General features: G+C 40.3%; 1 long non-coding RNA gene across 3 annotated transcripts in view; it reads right to left on the bottom strand.

Annotated features, from left to right (window-relative positions):
- The window catches only part of LOC308199621, a 54398-nt gene that overhangs the window by 19690 nt on the left and 21641 nt on the right, over positions 1 to 13067 (bottom strand). For 2 of the 3 annotated variants that reach the window (XR_013954744.1, XR_013954745.1), the window contains exon 2: positions 117 to 13067. This exon is cut by the window's right edge. This is a non-coding gene — a long non-coding RNA (uncharacterized lncRNA). The remainder of the gene's footprint in view (positions 1 to 116) is intronic. The other variant, XR_013954746.1, reaches the window with a different exon arrangement.

The following is a 13067-nucleotide window of genomic DNA, read 5'->3' as shown; positions in this document are numbered from 1 at the left end:
CACACTCTGTAGGGTTGTGTTCTGGATGGGGGACACCGAGGCTCAGGTAACCTCCTGGGATCTTCTCATGCACCAGTACAAGCTTTTGTTTTGTTTTACCCGGAGCAATTACCTACCCTTCGGATGAGGCATCATTCATCTCAGTCCTCCTGTGCTGCCGGGAGAAGCCTCCTGTCCCTTGCATTTTGGGGGCCCAGAGGTGCTGGCGCTTTGCCCCCGATGCTCCTGTGCTGCCCCCGGTGCAGGCACCAGCTTGTGCTCAGAGTGGGGCCGAGGCAGCACGAACTGCTGGTTGCTGATGCACAGTCCGAGCCCATCGCACATCTTCAGGAGACCGCCCGAGGCAGAAAAGCTCCCGAGGTTTCCTGAGGAGAGGGAACAACATCAGCAAATGGTACAGCAGGACTGGCTGCTCACACAGCCAGCGTTGGCAGGGCAGGCACCGAGCGGTGCAGGGTCTCGTGCCAAACAGCCCTGCTTCCCAGATTTCCTGTGAGCCGCACCAAACGAATCCCTCAAATACAACACATCCTGACAGTAGTAGCTAAGGTGGCACAGACCAGAGTAAACCTACTGTCAGTCACTGTTCCTTTTTGCTTCTTCTTTTGCATATTTTTTTTCTCTGCTTTTATTGCGCTCTGCTCATAGCTGGGTGAACATGCAGGGGGTAATCATACTTCAGCCATGAATGGGCACACATACTTCTTTGGTGCACCATCTAATCACCAGCACTATTGCTAGAGTTATTAATTCTGTCTGCAAAGGGTGGGGAAAGCACAGAACCACGGATCCTGTGCATTACTGCCATGATGCAAACTTAGATTTTGACATATATTGCTTTCTTTCCGGGATACTGCAAAGCATTGGTATCTTCTTTTCAAGCTGCATCTGTGCACTTACCACTGCAGGTCCATGTTGGTGAGATGCAGAAAACACTTGGCAGCTTGGTCTATCTCCTTGGCTCCACCTCTAGAAAAAGGAAAGTCTTCAAGTCCACATGCAAATTTTTTCACACTTCAACTGTCTGGCCCTATGCCATAGAGCTACCTTCGCTAGCACTGCTGAAGCCCTCTTTGATACTTGGCATGAGGTTCTCTCATCCTAATTCCTGCTAGGACAGATTGTACCAGAACATGTCATGGTTCCGTAGCTGTCCAAGAGGTGTCCTGTGGGTTGGAAGTCGTCATCTAGGTCAGGATCAACGCTTATAAAAATCCTTGTATGGCACGGCCTGCACCACAGCTGCCTGGGTTGTACTCGATTATTTGATTTACTTACATGAACATGCACTTCTTTGTTAAATCTTTTTTAGAAGTATTGCCACGAAATAGTTCCTCCAAGAGTAATAAAGGAGCCTCAATATTTTTAAGTCTGTCAAAAAGACTTTGCCACACTATAAAATACAGGTGCCTTCAGGAATAAGCTTCTTGTTACCTGAAATAGTCCCTCAGTATACATAAATACGCAGTGCCCAGGCACTCTTTTTTTTTTGTGTAGTTCAAAATTTCACTCGTATAAAAACTACTATTTACGGCAATTCCATCAACTGTCATTTAACAGGGCTTGTTAAGTACACCAGTACGTGATTAGTCCCTCATGGGGAAGTCATGAGTTATGTCGAAATAAACGGTGACCAGCCAGTCAAACTACTTAGAGCAGGGAAGGAAATGCTGAGAAAGAGGAGCTGAGGATAGCAGGAACCATCAGCAGGACGAGCACCAGGTACACGACAAGAAACTTTACACCAGATGAGTTCCTTGCTGAGTTCACCTCCATCTGTCAGCTTCATTTGGGACCATGCTCCCTGATTCAAACTGATAGCAAGAATCTGAGTCAAATAAGTGAATATTTTTGCTAAATGTTGTCTGTCACATCATGTTACTCCACTTCGGCTTCTCCCCTGTATGTACTAACATGATGTGGTGTAACATAACATGATGCAGTCTGAGTGATTTAATGCGACATGACAGAAAAACATTGCTGCAGCTTTTGGAATAAACACCTGCTTTTAGCAGTTATTTTGTCTGCTGGAAGCAGTTTCTTAAAATATGTAACCTGGGTCCTACTAAAGTACATTGCCCTTTTCTGGTCATATAACTCCAGTACTTTCCATAATATGTACTTTCTTCATTTTCTTTTATTCCAGAGGCCATGTTCCCACATAGGGTACATTTATGGCGTTATTTTATTTTATTTTTTTTTTCATTAGAAGGAAAAAAAAAATTGCCTTACAAAAATCGAGGGAAAAGAAGCTAATCTAAACCATGAATGTAGAGATACATGGAAAAGAGTTCTTACTACAGAATGAAAACACTGGTTCTATTAACAGCAAATAATACATTTACCCACAGGTAATAATAATACAAGTAACAAAGTTTAGAAGACATGTTTTTCCTTCCAAAACTTCAGCAGAATATTATAAGTGAAAACTGGATAAAGATCATCTCTCTCTCCTTGGAGAGATACAGACATAGATAAGGCAAACATTTAACTGTTGATTTTGCATTTGCAAATGTAGGTTTTATGAATGGGAACATTTTTAATAAGAAAAGTCAAGGTTTGGGTGAGCCTTCCTTGAATTTTGGTTCATTATCCTTGACCTGACTGACAGAAATATTAACAGTGGGAAATGAAACTGCTGGTTTAGTTATTTAAAAAATAAAGTAGTTTATTCACATTGATTAATATTCTTTCTTTCCAAAAATCTATCCATCTGGGTGTGAATGCACGAAAGATAATTAAATCGCAAACCATAGCTCTGTAATTCTCATTTGGAGGACCTTTGTCTCAAGCTAGAGGAGCTTTATCCTCCAAGGTCTCAGTACAGAAGTCTTTTCCCAAGCAGAGGGAAGCAGAAGGAAATTCTAGTGACTTTCAGCTCATTCGATGACAAAGTTCAAAACAGGTGCTTTTCAAAAAAAACAATAACAAACTGGATCACCATTCAAAAGGAATAAAAGCTTTCCCGTGAAGTCAGAGAAGTGTTTCTGTAAGCTGGAGCTCACAGATGCATTTGCCGTGTTCTTTGTATGCCTGGCACCTTTAGAAGAAAAGCCTACAACCACCACCACATACCTGGAAGGTTGCTACCAGCTGTCCTTGTTCCTTGCACAAAAAGACACCACCTTGAAATATTGATTGCGGCTCTAATGTTAAATTTCTCAGAGATATCACCAATGCAGGGCTGTGGTTGTGGCTTGAGAAGAGGAAAGGGTCTTTGGTGTTGCAGGGAGGGGGAAAACAGGCCGATTTCCCAAAATCTGTCCTCCCATCCAGGCTGTGCTGCTGTGGCACAGCACCCGTTCCACCAGCACTGTGGTGGCCCTGGGGACACCCAGGGGTCACCCCAGCTGAATAGTAAGAGCATGATGCTCTGGTCAGGATGTGGAGTTATACAGGGATACAGGTTTAGAAAGCTAAATCCTGCAGCTTCCCCACATACGATGCACCTTTTGACCTTCAATAAAAATTAAACGTTCAGAGGAATCGAGGAAAGCAGATTTTAATTTATAAAAAGGAAGACACTGTTGCCTATATTTTTACAAAGGCCCTGAAGAGCTCCTTTACTATGTGATCCCGGCAAGTTGGCAATGTATTTTAATGTATTTATTTGATTATGCATTCATTCTTTCATTCATTCATCTATTCAGTCATTCATTCAGACACTTGCTCATTCATCCCTGTCCTTTTGCAGGAAGAGAACATAAGCCAGCAGTGGCATACTTCTTCACTGTCCTGATTTACAGCCATGTCTCTGAGTTTGTATCAATAAATCTCTTTGGCCCTCTTCAATCCAACATTATCCCTCATTAATGACAGGGATTTAAAAAAAAGATTAAAAATTATATCAGATTATAGATAGATAGATATGCATATTGGTTGCAGTGCTGTGATTAAAGTGCTGGATTGTTGGATTTTTTTATTATTTTTTTTATTTAAAACCTTTCATATTCGTGAATCTCTAGATCTTACGATTACTTTCACACACAATCCCTGACTTGTCATTAACTAGCCCAACAATTTCAGTATTGGAACTGAATGACGAGGTTCCCGGTGCTCTCCTGGTGCCTGTGGGTGCAAGGGGGAGCTCTCGTGAGCCTGGCGCTCACATTTGCCTTTACTGTCTCTGCTTTCTGACCTTTTGCTGTTTTCTGGCCCTGAGAAATATTTATTTAATAATCACCTTTCTGGAGGGGATGCCCGTGCGCTGGCTGCCAGTAGGCAGCTGCTGCATGGGCTGCACCTAGGATTGCCTCACCACCGCTGTGCACCTCTCTCAGCCCGAGCACATACATTTTATCTGCTCCTGAGTACGTCTTAAACACGGGAAGATTTTCTCTGAAGGGGACAGAAATGAAGGGGAACTACTCTTTCAGTCGGGATTACTCACACTGTAATAGCTGCTGGAACAATTTTTCTCCCATATCTGTGAAATACCCTTAATTAATCTTCCAGACAACTTGCAACATAATTGTGTCCCTAAACTGTTAACCTTGAAAAATATTTGACAGTGTACTAACATCTCAGAAACTTGTTATCCCAGGGAATATAATAAATCCATAAATATCCTAGCTTCTCTCAAAAGTCCCAGAATAATTCTTCGTTGTCGGTCTTTTTTTTTTTTTCCCTTTAATTTTCTTTTTGACCTGGTGACAGGGGATGCAGAAGAGAAAGAGGACATGTTAAAAAATAATAGTAATAATAAAAGCACTTTGGGAAAAAAGAAAAAAGGTAGTTATATAACACTTAGTATTTCTTATAAAAAGGAGGTGTCCCTTTGTCCACCAAGGGTGTGTATTTCTCACCATTTCCATGCCTCAGGGGCACTGGAGGATGGAGCCACTCGATGGCACGATGTGCCATTTGCAGTCAGATCAGAACTGGTCCCTGGTAAACAAAAGCAACAACACTGCCATTCAAGTGGTGCAGAGCCATGCGAGGCTTGCCTGTAGTTGCAATTACTTCTTCATAAATAAACACCTCATATTCAAAAAGAATTACAATGCCATCTATGCTGACAGCGTGTTTAAATGACATGTTCACTTTGGCTGGGAAAAATGAGAAATTTAAAATACATGCATTCTTCTGACATCAATGACCTTATTAAAGTCACAGAAATCCTGGATAACTGAATAACTTTAATTAAAGTTATTAAAATTTCTTCTATGATTTAGAAGCTCTGTTATTTTCAGCCGTCTGGCATAGACGGCTGTTGGTAACAGAGATGCTTCTCTTCCAGGCCTGTCTGCTGTTCTTACTGTGCTGCCATTTGAAATCATCAGGAAAAAATAATCATAAGCTTAAAAAAGCTAAGGCAGACAGGCTGTTTCAGATTATTTCAGTATGTGTGTTTGCTACAACAACTGAATTTTCCTGTTAAAATCATAGGCTGATTTTCCTCCTGAAAATCAGGTTATAAACAAAAGGATTAGACAGAGACAAACCCAGAGCGAGAGAGTTTAGAGCTGGGTTCAAACGTGCATGGAAAATTGTGGAAACTCTTTGGTCTGAGGCCCTCTATATTTTAATAATAATTGTTTTCCTAAATGTATATGTTCTTTATATATTTCTGTATCAGGGATTAACTATGTAGCTTAGTAGAAACCAGAAAAGGAGATCGTTATTTTACAATTTAATTTAGAGGAATTTGAAGGCTGACGATAGGCAGGGAAAGCAAGCACAGCTGCATTTCTTATAATTTTCCCATTAGAATATACTGCTGCTCCACACTGCTGCTCCCTTATTTTCAGTGTGTTTGTAGGTATTACTCTCATATTGGGATCCAGCAACCCAGAAAGCTTGAAAACTCTGTTTTTCGCTAAAGGAACATTTTCTCGCTTAGTTTGGATGTGCCTTCAGCTTTTATTTGCTAATTTTCATATAAAATGGTAAAACCATGCTGCTAAAATGACATTATTATGCACTTGGAAACTTGCAGTGCATATACCAAAACCAAATCTCGATATATCGTGGGTACTTGTTAAACCTGGCCATCCTAGATGTGCTTCACAGTCTGGACTGCATTTTGCTTTAGAACAAATCTTCAAGATAGGAAAGAGCTTTCATCTCCACTGGACAAAGAGCTGAAGCTCAGAGGGGCTGAGTGTGCTCAAGGTCATTCTGGATATGCGTGGCACAACAGGGACATGGACCAGCATCTTCAAAGCCCGGGAAGCCCCAGCAGCCTCAGCCACATCCTTTGTGTGCTTTTCCTCCCAGACGCAATCGCTTTCTCTTCAATCCCTCTTAATGCCGGTTTTTAAGCCAGCCAACAGCTGAAACTTTTAAATGGTTTAAACTTTTCAACGGTTTAAACTTTTAAACTATCCGACATGTTAAAACATTTACCAGGAAAATAGGAGGGCTGTTGTGTCTAGTCTAAGCGTTTCCTCACCCGTGGTATTACATTTTGAAATGCTGGATTTCCTCTTTGAGGAAAAGATTTGTTTGACTCGCCTTTTATTGCATACCAAAACTCTTATAGGAGCTTTTCTACCTCTCCCTAAACACAGCAGAAGACTGAAGAGCTAAAAAAACGCTTTTCAAATATTGGAATTAACATTGGCAGAACATATTTCATGTGGACATACTTCTGGGATCATAATATGAACTGTCACTGAATATTGGAAAGCTTGTGGGGGTATTTGTGAAATCCTTTTAGAACGTCAGCCATTTCCACAATAAGTGTAATTAGTGTTTGGTACCCTACTGTTCAATATTTTCACTTGGACAGTGACAACTCTGGTATCCAGTTGTGATATCCGGAGATATCTTTTCCAGATATTATCACTTTGACCGAAAATGAAATCATCTGACTTGAACGCATCTATTCCACGCTTGACTGCCAGTTATCTAATATAAGCTCAGAGGTCGCTAGCTGTTCATTCAGGCTTTTGCTAGATATTTTCAAATACATTTTTAAAGCATCAGATTTGTTTCCAAAAGATAAGCAACTTCCCTACAACCTCTTATTTGCTTATTTTATTTTTTTTGCTCATTAAGTCAGCAATTTCATCATCAGTGCAAAACCAGTCATATCATTATGTTTACACCAGGACTACCATTGGCTCAGTGAGATGTTGGTCTGCATCACCAGCTCCTTTCCTAGAGATTTGGGTTTTTACACAGCGTTTTGTTTGTCCTATGTGTTCCACAGCTGCATATTGAAGTAGCACAGCAAAGGCTTTGGGGATTTCCCAACAATAAAGTTAAAATCTCTTTCCTGGTTAGTATTCAGCAGCACTATAACATTTAGCAGACATTTTCCCTTCTCCCAGCTTTCAATAGAATGCATTTATCAGCATGGAGTAGCAATCAACATGTATTTGCTTGTGTATTTATATAAGTCAGCTGTATGCATCCTCATTATTTGCAATTCTTCCTCTAAAAAAACTTTGCTTTCCGTGTCTCCTTCATGGAAACTGTGGGTATATATAATGTGTGTATGGTTGTTTGTGGAAGGTACATTCTGGTGTGTGTTGTGGTTTAACCTGGCAGGCAGCTAAGCACCACACAGCCATTCATTCACTCCCCCCCGGTGGGACGGGGGAGAAAATAGGGGAAAAAAGTAAAACTCATTAAAGACAGTCAAAAAGGAAAGAAAAGGGAAGAAAACAAACAAACAAACAAACAAACAAAACATTTATTTCATCCCTAAATGTATTTGAAGTTCGCATTACAGCATTAGATTTTTTTTTTTTTGAAATTGCTTTAAGAGACTTGTTGATTGACAAGAATGGCGAGTCCTTGCAAATTCCTTGCAAAACAGTCATGAAAAGTAATTAGAAGACACAAGGCACTTAAAAACTTATTACAGCCTAAAATAAAACATAAAGTCTAAATCCTACTCCCTCATTCCACTTATACTATAATCCCCCAAGGTCACACCCGCAACCTTCTGAAACACACACAACTGCATTATAGACTTTAGAATTACAGTCACAGATTGGAGTGTTTTAATTTCACTGTAAAGGGAAGGGGGTTTCAAAAACGTCCATCTGACTGAAAAGAGTGAAAATATTGAAATAGTTTTTCCCTAAATGTGCATTTTTTGCATTTATTTTCCTTCCTATCTTATTTTATTGGTTAATCTTACTGAAAGGTTAAATGTAATGCTTCCATACTTATTATATCAAACAATAAAATTATTTTTTAAATAATATCTAATTCAGGAGTGGCACCTGCATAGCCCCCAATGTCTCCATTTTAATTGGCATTAACTGTCCCAGCTGATTTTCTGAAACAAAATCCATTGGCCTCTGTCAGTCAGAATTTTGAAAACTGGATGCCTGAGGTTTAAGAATGCAGCTTAAATATTCCTTAAAATCAGCTAGGAACCTTAACTGGTCTTTGGTTCATGCCCTGACAACCCCAACTCGAGCTAAATTTTCCCAAGTAAACCTCAAAATAAAAACAAATTATTTTCCTGAGTAAGATAAAATATCTAAATTATATCATATTATGGTTGTTATCATCATGTGATGATGACGTACTATCATCATCATTAGTGTCATTATTATCATTATTATTATTAATATTTATTATTATTGAGCTGCAGGAATAACCCTTTCTTTATATTTAATGGGGTATCCCTCCTGGAGCTGCAGTTTGGGATTTCTGTTTTGTAAACCAAATACACCAAATAGAGTGAAACGGTGATGAGCTGGTGAAAGCTCTGTAAAATGACCCAAAATTGAATGGAATCATTCATGGTGCTTTCCTTGTTTGCTCATACATGTAGAATATGTGTAGCTCAGCTGAGCTAAAATTTTAAGATGACATCAAGAGTACTTGAGGCAAATGCTCTGAGGAGGGGAAGGACCACTTGGGGTGGTATGCAGGGCTCCAGCAAGGGTGAATGGGCTTGGAGGGGAAATTAATTGAATTTCACCAATAGTTGAATATTAAGAATAAATTATTCCCAGCAGCAAGATAAGCTAGGCTGAAATAGTCTCCCAAGAGAAGTAATAGAAGTAGTGCTATTTAACATAGTTGATGCTAGATTTGGCAAACCACTAGAAACATACCGTGGAGAACAATTTTACATCTGCAGAGAAGTGGAGAGGACATCCTAAAACAAAGTATGCGACTCCTAACCTTTCTATAATTGCATATGCGCATTTGCAGGTAGTGCAGTTAAGTTCCCCACAATATAGCATTGCGTTCTCTACATATACACACAGTAGATCATAATGGGTACAGAGATTTAATGAAACATTATAATTAAATTTTTATTCTCTCTTCTTTTAGATGTGGAAAATTCCTCCATACCAAGTAATGTTAAAAAAAAAAAAAAAAAAAGTATATTTGTTTAAAATTTCTCAAGAAATGCTTTTCCACAGAGGCCAACATTATAATTAAAACTACTTAATCTGATCCCTTGAGATATTTCCATACATATTTCCTATCCCAAGGCAATCTGAAATATAAATTCATTCAAAGCGAATCTGTCAGGAGGAATGGTGTTCCCGATCGGAGCCCAGCAGGACAGGCTGGGTCAGCTCCAGCAGTGCCAGCTCCATGGTATTGGTGAAAATGGGCTGCAAAACGGGCAGTGTAGCATTGCGGGGGTCAGCAGCCTGGGGGAGGTGTCTCAGGCTCTGCCAAGATATTCAGAGACTAAAGAATAGTGGAATTAAGTCTGGCCTTTATTAAATCCCCAGTACTGGCCTTTTAATGTGATCAACCTGTTTCCTCAATTATCTAAATCTTGGTTAGTCTAGTCGCATTGTATTTCTGTGCTAATACAAAAATTGCAAGACACAGCTGAAGCTGTGCAGTCTCGTTTCTCCTGGCATTGCAAACCACTTAGAAAATGTTTCTTAGTGGTTCTAACAATGAAACAGAATTCTCTTATTCACTCATTTTAGGCTGACTTCGTTAGTGACTTTCCACTGCAGCATCTTTCTTAGTGAAGTCAATGATTATATTTCCACTCTAATAGCTACCTTGCAAGTCTCTATATGGTGCTGTGGCCAGGCAAAGTTTTCTTGGGGCAAGGAGGGTGGCAGTCTCAGCACCCCGACCTCTTTGTCCAAAAGGCAGGAGGAATATATCCTCCAACACTTCTCTGTGAACCATGCACCAACCCCTGTAACAGCCTGGTTGCCTCACCAGCATCTGGTGCCCTGAGGAGATGAAAGTTTAACTTGGTCATCTGCCAGAGAAGATGCCTTTCTAACTCTCCAGACAGACCAAGCACATAGGATCCCCAGGGATGGGAACACACAGCTGGAGGGAAGAGGGCGATGCTTTGGCCTATTGGCAGACTCAGAGTGAATAGTTCAAAATTCAGTTAAGATTAAGAGAAATTAAAGGCAGTAGAGAAGTGCACAACAAACTACTAAGTGACAGTATTATTCCTGAAAAGGAGGTGCAGAAACCTTGAAGCTTTTCCTTTTCAAATCAAAACTCCCACAGTCTTCAAGTGAGGCCAGGGGCAATCCTTCAGTCCTGGTAAATTACATTACTCCTATTAATATTAACTCATGAACTTTGGAATGCCTGAAGACCCAATCTACATAGACTTTTTTTATATTTTTGAATAATAAATATAAATGATGTGTATATCATAAATCTTTCCCAGACAAAATGAATTATTGCAGCTTGGTACCAGCAAGTATCAGACTTGCTTCTGTCAACCTTGGCAGGGTTCTGTCCTTGCACTGGAGGACGTTCCAAGAGAACAGAGCTCCTGAGCTGCTCCAAAAGGATTACAGGAGCTGATGGAGTAATAAGAAATTTCCCAAAAGCTGAAAACGTCCAGAGATTTACCGCCATGCTGTATACAAAGGAAAGTAAACAAACATGGCTTCATTACACAGCTCACTACACTCAGCAACTGATATGCAGTCCCTATTCCCTGGCCACATACAGTATCTCATCAGTGAGTTCTGTCCAGGAACGCCAATAAAATAAGAATGTACATTGCCAAAGTGAAGTTTTAAGAGTTACAACTTTAAATTTCCTATTAGGGATAAGGTAAGATTTATGGATGATATACTGATTTATAGATATGTTTAGACAGTAAGTATTTTTGGCTTTAGGCTGGAATCAGAAAGCTTGGTGTAAAGAAAGATTTTTAAAGGTTTTGTGGAACGTAAAATAAATCCAACTTATACTTTCAAAGAGCCCTCTGGCTGTATAAAAGATGATGACAGTGACAGTGAAAAAAAAATTTGCTTATATCTACAATGCTCCATTATTTTCTCATTAACTTGAGTTTTAAAGGGAATCATATTAGTGCCTCCAGAGGATAAGCTATATAAACAAGAGCTACAAATTTATCTGTGCATTAAAATGAATGCTATGGTAACAGGTTTGATTGCTTTGGAGGCGATTTAAAAACCTAAAGGGTGTATTATCCTGACATAATCTCACCCTTGGGTCCCTATATATGTTATATCTCATACCTCTAATCCTGTGGGATGGTGCCTAGCTAATAATATCCCCTCTGCCTTTGTCTGGTTTGTTCTACTGCAACTGAAATGTGCCTCATTCTACTTCAAACAACATGTAGGTTAAATAATCTTACTGCCATCACTCTGAATCATTAGTTTATTCCTGGCGAAGGTGTAAAGATTTATTTCCTTGGGCATTAGGTACAATTTCCTCAGCAACAGCAATAGTGCAGCGCGCAGGACTCGGTGGAGCAGGGAAACCTCCATCCTTTGAGGTGTTCAGGACCTGGCGAGGCAGAGCAGAGCTGTCTGCTGTGTACCTGTTGTAGGCATTCAGCGCCTCAACTTCACAGCCTGCTTTCTCCAGTCTTATCAAAGGACACATAAATAGTTGCAAAGCATCCTGACACAGTTTCTCCTTTGGCCACATTTTGGTGTCCTGTGTCTCGCCCAGGTCTTTCCCAGCCCACCAGGGCATGGGCACAGCTCAGCTCTACACTGCCTTTCCAAGTGCCTGGGAGCGACCGAAGTGAGGATGGTCTTCCATCAGGGTGTGGAGTCGTTGTTGTAAATCCTTCTTTTCAAGTCCTATGGATGAGAATTTACTGGAAAGATTAGGATGGCTTTAGACTACATCAAGAACTTTCAGGTCCTCACAGCGGATGAAATTTCTGTATCTGCTGAGGGATCCTCTGTGCATTGACCTGTAGACGGCTGTGGTGGATCAGTGCATGGATATGGCCACTGCACACCAGAAGAGCATGCAGATGCAGAGACAGGACCCAATTCCTTGCATTGTGGATGATGTACTGGCTGAAGGACACACATCCAGTTATCCATAACACAATGATCTTGGAAGCTGAAAGTATTTTCCATTCTTCAGGCCTGAACCTTTCAGGAGCCAATCACCTCTTAGAAGCCTCTCATATCTTACAAAAGTTGAAGGAAATCAACATGTCAGTACACTCGCTCCATGCCTTGAATTAATCAAGAAAGTGGCAACAGCTGTTTTTCCAATTATTTTTTTTTTCCACTCACTCACAGCTCTCCTTACACTGTTTATTGCAACACTATTATTCCCTATTAGTCATTTTGCTATATAAACTGCAACATGCTGACAGTGTAGAGTGATTTACGGACGGAGACAGTGATACCTTATTAAGAGAAAATGACCTTGCTTTCGAATGCCGAAGTCAGCTCCTAAGGGCTAGCAAAGACTCTTTAATGTCCCAGTCAGCTGCTGCATGGTATTTATATACTGTTCCTGGTATAAATTGCCTCTGAACATGCCTTCACCTGTCAGTTCTGTCGAGATATTTTTGAATGTCATAAACTCCTACATCTTTAAGCCAGGTGTTGAAAGAATCCCTATTATTATCACTACATTGTCAACGACAACAACAGTTAATAAGTGATGATAGGGATATAAATGCCTGGTTCCTGTGTACAGCTTGTCATTTGCAGTCAAATCTAACAGTGGTAGAGGAGACTTCAGGAGTCAATTCTGGAAAAAAATGTGCCTTCTGAGGAATGGCTCTGTAAAAAGGCATCCATGTTTAATTCTGCTTAATCTCTTCTAACTTAAATGTGCTCCGCTCTTTGAAAAATAAGTGCGAGCCTGTGAACACATCCACGTGTGTACTAAGGGCAGTTTAAGTGGGGAGAGGA

This window comes from Anser brachyrhynchus (genome assembly GCF_964034855.1).
Source record: "Anser brachyrhynchus genome assembly, chromosome: 9".
NCBI lineage: Eukaryota > Metazoa > Chordata > Aves > Anseriformes > Anatidae > Anser > Anser brachyrhynchus.
Note: the sequence above shows the minus strand (reverse complement) of the source record. Positions and strands in the feature narration are given on the sequence as shown.